A 6447-nucleotide genomic window follows, 5' to 3' on the forward strand; every position below is an offset into this window, starting at 1 on the left:
CGAGACATATCTTTCAGAGAACATTACCCCGTTCTACGGTTCTGGATTCACTCCACGCGTGGATGGGAAGCGGCGGAGGGTGTTCTGAAAACGTGCCGGCGGCAATGGTAAATTCTCCCGGGTTTTTCGGCACCAAATGTGCGGGGCGCGCGTGTAGTGGTCTCGCCGGCAAAAAACATACACACACACGCACACACACACACACACACACCAGAATCCTTCCGTAGAAACACGTTTATTTCCCTAAACCAAAATGGTGGCAGAAGACGACTCCCAGCCCTGGGAAAAGCCCTTATATACCCAAGAGCGGCGTAATCATCTCTGATTGGCTGTATACTCGTAGCGCGCCAAACGCCGTGGGATGGGCTTAGCTTTGGCGGGCTACCATGGCACATGCGCAGTTTATTTGTTTACTAGGAAGAATTATGGCTGACAGCGCCACCTAGCGATGGCGGACTTTGCCAGCACCTGCCGCGGCTCCCAACACACCTTGACAATGTCGATAGAATTTCCCTACCACAAATCACCAATGCTATACAAACGCTCATGACAAAAATGAATTTTCAAACAAACTCAAGAGACAGAACTCAAAAATACAATTCAAACACTATTCAATGAGGTCAATGGACATAAAGAGAAAACAAGCCCAGGAACTCAAAGAAGGCAGGAACAAACTGAATGAAAGACAAGAGAACTCCTGCAAGTAGCTAAGGAAGTAATCAGGATAATGCAGGATGTGAACATTACATCTAGAGAGATAAAAATGTAAGGAATCCTCAATCTGAATGAAATGGGAAATGAAATCTGTGAGCCTGATGGTAATTGAATGGAGGGGCAATTCACAAGGATACAGCATGCAGAAGACAAACATCAGTCTTTCAGTGCAAGCTGAAGGAGCTGGCTCAATCAAGGAAGTCACAGGTGACACAAATACAATTCTTTTTGAATATCAGCAGAAACATTAAAAGATAACAGTTTAATTCAAGCCTGATACAATGGATTGGTCTTTCATTACAGCACTCAGGGGCTCAGACAGGAAGATCTATGTGAGTTGATGCCATTCTGATTTCCATATCAGGAGACATGAAAGTCAGGTCTGCAGGGTGAGACTCTGTTGTACAAACAAACAGTAAACCCAAACAAGAAATTAAAGCTATGTTTTCTACATTGATTTCAAAACCAGTTAAAATGTGCAAGGTTATTAGAAGACTGATTATATAGGTCGGGATGAAATCATCTCCTATTGACTAATACTTTTGAAGTTGGATCCTCATTTGGTCATAATGTTTTGGGAAATTTAGTTTTAGAAACATTACTGAATAAAGTATGACACTGGGTGTAGGCTCTGAAACAAAATAGCAGACAAAAGCAACTGAGTTATCTCTTACTCCTTAGTGACTAATGTTGAGGATGTGATCTCTCAGCTTTCTCTTCAACACCCTGGTATTTACTGTCAGTCCTCCCTGCCATGGTGGATTGTTATCCTCTGGAAGCATTACATGAAGTAGTCTGTTTCTTCTAATGATGGTTGTCAGGAGCCATAATGGGACAAGGTAATAACTAACAGGTGATCTTCCTGATGGCTTGCTTCATACTATTATGTAATCTGTGACAGGTTCTACCTTATTAAGCAAGGCTATAAGTCCTGTTATTTATATGCTTTTCCTGTTATTATTAACCATATACAACAATCACTAAGTAATAGCACTCTTCTTTGGACGAGATCTATGCTGAGCCATGAAGATGTATTGTCCAGTATTGATGCTATATAGACAAATTGATGACTTCTTAAGTTTAATCATGATCCTAGAAGAATTCCTAAAATTATATCAGTGATCATTAAGCTCTTTTATAATAGGACTGCTATGGATAGTCCTTTTCTGATAGTCAAAACAGCGATGAGAACTATGCCAGTCTCCCAAGTGTCACCAGTTAATTGATCTTAGATAGTTAGCAGACTTTCTCCTACTCAGAGCATATTCCAAGAGGTTTTAAAACAATTATGTAAGGGTCATGAAAAGGGAATTAATGATTTATTATAGGTGCTAGTACAGAAGTTAAAATATTGGCTGTGTTTATCTACACAAAACTTCCCTAATAACTTAGTTATAGTTTTAAACCTTCAGTGAACCTGTGGAGCTGAGACAGGTGGTGGATGTTTAGCCAGATGACTCCTAATGGATATACATGTAAACATTCTCTGTTGTAAACTTCTTTTTCAATTTATAATTTGAATTTTTGTTTGATCTCGTGATGAACTTTGTAACATGAGATCACATATTCTGAAAGATGTATAAGTAAGGAAGACAAAGAGGAGAGATTTTTTTTTCCACTTCCACCACCCACCCCTGCCTAGAAGAATTTTTCCCTTACTAGAGAATTATTTCCCTTTCCCATTTAGGATCTTTCTACTTTTCCCCTTAAATTGCTTTCATAGGAAACTTTTTTATAACTTGGTAATAAACACTGTAATGATTTTTGTAAGTGTCCCTTTTTCTTCCTGGGACTTCTGACTAGCAGGCTGAAAATAAGAGTTGTGGGGCTCCTGCTGAGATAGAACAAAGGCCACATTACTTAATCCCCTGCCATTTCTGCTACAGGTGTCAATCTCCTAAGCTAGCAGCTTTTTACCCAAGAAATACTAAGAACTTTTTTAAGATTTGTTACAAGGTATAATCACCATTTCAGTACAATTAGAGAATTAGAATGTCTAGAGCCCCTTAGACTTTAAAGCTGTCACCAGAGTCCTATGCTGTGCCCCTACCACTACCCTCTCCAGGCTGGGAGGTGCCAAGAACATGGAGTTTTATGAGAGCAGAAGACAAAAACCATTTATAATAAAACGTATTCTGATTGGATTTAAGGTTCTCTTTCAGAGGGAGAATTCATGTCATATCCTGAAACGTAATCAACAGTAGGAAGTATGTTAGGCCACGAGAATTACAAGGACATTTTAATAAATGATACCCTCTAAAATTATCATAATCTATACTGTGTCATCTTCTCTCAGTAAAAAGTAGATGATGTAATGGTCTCACAGTCAGCAAACATTTAGATATAAAAAAGTATGTAATTGGGGTCTAGATGCAGGAATATATCTTTAAGAACACTTTGTTAACAACAAGAATGATCCCAGTGTCACATCTCAGATGGTAAAGAAACAGTGAGTAAAACTGTGCTTCCAAATTCTACAACAGTTAGCTTTACTCAAATATGGACTCTTGTCTGGAGTTGGGTGTCACCAGCCTGACTATATTCTAAAATGGTCACCTGGGATGGAAAGGCCTATATACAATGCTGCATCATTTCTAGAGTAAGAAATATAGTAAGGAATGTAAAATATAAAGATAATTTTAAAGAAACGGTTTTATTTCTTTTGTGGCAGTTAAGAAGTATAAAATCAATGTATACAATCACCATGACAAACAAGACATAGAAGAAAATACCTTGAAATGTGATTATATGGGAATGTTTTCATGAAGAATTAAATGATTATTTAATGAAGAATTAATTTGAGAATATATAATGAAATAAATAGAAAGTTAACATTAGGTAGCATTAAGATCCTGTAGCATCTTCTAATACATAACAAAACCAATACAGATAATAACTTCATAAATTCTTCAATGGTTTTCCTTCAAAATATTTAGAACTACATGTATAAATAAATGGCATATGTGACAACACAGTGGTAAAGTTGAATGAATTTTGATGATGGAAATGACTCTACTAAGTTCTATAAGAATTATACTAACTCTTCATTAATTACGGATACATGATTACACATGAATCTATTGCTGGCACAACTGAAAATCCAAATCTTCTGACTTCAGCAATATTCTTTTCTTTATTATTTGAGCTCATCCTTCTAACATGATTAAAGGTTGCACAGATTCATTTATGACTCTTACCTCATTAATTAAAAAAAAATAGAACTCTAGGTTATTGTCAGGCTCTATCATGAAAGTGTACCAGAAATGTAAACATCTGGGCTGGAGAGATGACTCAGGGGTAAAGCGCACTTGTTATTTCTGAAAGGAAACACAGTCTAATTCTTTCTAAACAATGGGCAAGGCAAGATTTTTGCCTGAATCCTGTGTGAAGCATTTAGTGACTATTTCAGGGCTTGATAGGTTCCATGCAGGCCTACAATGCATATAAATCCATACAGAAGAACACTTCTATAGCTAAGTAAAATTTTAAAGAAATAAACAAAAGTCTGTCTGCCAGGTCTGGTATAGCAATAGAATGGAGCAGGGTCAATAGTACCTGTGATTTCTCCAGTGTTGATGTTTGCTATAGACATGAGGCTTGTTGACATAAGAATATACACTTTGTACTATATATTTCTCCTTATTATAATGTTCTCCCTGCCAATGTGATTGGGGAATGTTCTCCCTGCAAATGGTAATGTCTACATAATAATCAGAAACAGCAGAATTCCAGTAAGCACAATGTGTCTGATATTCAGTCAGGAAAAAGGTAATGCTGTGTCCTTCAGGACAGTACTTAAGGCTGTGGGAAGGAACTCTTACAACATAACATGAGTTGAAGAATATATAAATTAGTGTAAGAGCTATTCTTTAGAGGATTTCTCAACAATCCAAAATATATGTGGGGCTCCATGAACCTGAAAGAACAGAAGCAGCTGCACTAATGAGAAAGTAAAGGGAAAGAAACAGTTAAATAAAAACAAGGCTCATGGTGTAAGTAATAGAGGAGCACCAGGAAGTGAGGGAATGATGATCTCAGGGCAAAATACCACTCAGTTAAGCTTTCTGGGTTTTTTTTTGGTTTTTTTTTTTTTTTTTTAGTCTTAATCCCACTGCCAGCTTTTATTTAAATTCCATTTTTATTACTTGGAATAGGGTATGGTCACATCAGTTATATTCAGATAACCTTATAAGTGAAAAAAAATCAGATAATTAATTATGGAAATATTTCACTGATCCTCATCTAATTTCAGGGGGGAAAACTTCCTTATAGCAGTAATTATCCTTCATAAATTATCTTTACATCTAAACAAACAGAAAAGGGGACATTTATTAGAGACTATGTGCTTTCAATAACTCATCACTGGGAACACTTCATAATCAAGAGTAAGTTAACAGGCTAGCATTTAAAAATGTAGACTTTAATAAGCATACAGGTCAGCTTGTGGGGAAGCTGACCAAGATACATAACGCAGGAGATACGAGTGACCACCTGGAGTTTCTATACTTCATTCTGCTTACAGAATATTTATTAAGGTTGTTTAATATATGACTTTTCACTTGACATTGTGGAAGTCCTTTATTGTAAAGCTAATCCTTCTGTCTGGTGACAAGCAGCAGCCACGACGATCACTCTAGACCCCCACGCTGGATAAATTCCATTTCCTCTTGAGACATTGGTTTCCTTCTGTATTTGAGGTAATGATTTTATTATTTCGGCAGTGTCTGGTGGCCCCTGATGCATCAGTAAATCTGGGGACATACATCCTTTAGAATGCTGTGAAACTACAGAAGAGTGGGAGGGTAGCACAGCAGATCCCAGAGCTTCACTTAGCTTAGGTCTGTCTCTTCTGTTAGGGAACTTTATTAAAGGAGCATGTGGCTTCACTACCTGCACGACCCTGGTGGCAGAAGCCATCTTGCTGCCCATCGTGAGCCCCCCCCCCCCGTTTTTGTTTAAAAATAAAGGCAGGTTTCAGAGTTCAAGAACACCCTGGGAAAAAATAAGTTCTATATGAGGAAAAGGTTACATCCATGTATGACTTTAATCCCAGCATTCAAGAGACAGGTCCATGCACACCTATGAGTCGAAGATCTATGGACGGAGCAAACATAGGAACGACTTGAAAAACAGGAAGCTCATTTCTCACTTAAAAATAGCCTCTATTTCTTGACTTGGCAACCAGAAAGCACACTGAAGCAAACCACATAAGAACTGTTACTTTTTTTTAAAATTTCCTTCCTTTCTTCCTTTCTTTTTTTAAGAGTCAAGTGGCTAAGGTTTCAAAATGCTGATTTATAAGATAATCAGTAAGGAACCTGCTGTAAATGATTGAAATGATTTGGAGTTCTTAAGGAAGTAGCTTAAGAAAGTCAAAGAATGCCGGGCAAAGGTGGCGCACGCCTTTAATCCCAGCACTTGGGAGGCAGAGGCAGGCGGATTTCTGAGTTCCAGGCCAGCCTGGTCTACCAAGTGAGTTCCAGGACAGCCAGGGCTATACAGAAAAACCCTCTCTCGAAAAACCAAAAAAAAAAAAAAAAAAAAAAAAGTCAAAGAATTAACTTCCATTTGCAAAATCAAGCAATCTAGAGACCTGTCTCCAGCAGAGGACAGAGCTCTCAGCTTGCTTCCATCATGAACTCCAACTCATTCTTCCACCACTCTACATCACTCCTTAGGAAACTTTCCCACCGGAGGAAGGTCCTCTGCATCTGTCCATTATGACCATTCTTT

General features: G+C 37.9%; 1 pseudogene; it reads right to left on the reverse strand.

The window, feature by feature from the left end:
* Positions 1–5273: 5273 nt before the first annotated feature.
* Positions 5274–5806, reverse strand: LOC114611079 (annotated as a pseudogene).
* Positions 5807–6447: the final 641 nt, after the last annotated feature.

The sequence above is a fragment of the Grammomys surdaster genome, unplaced genomic scaffold, assembly GCF_004785775.1.
Source record: "Grammomys surdaster isolate TR1022 unplaced genomic scaffold, NIH_TR_1.0 126080, whole genome shotgun sequence".
NCBI classification, from domain to species: Eukaryota; Metazoa; Chordata; class Mammalia; order Rodentia; family Muridae; genus Grammomys; species Grammomys surdaster.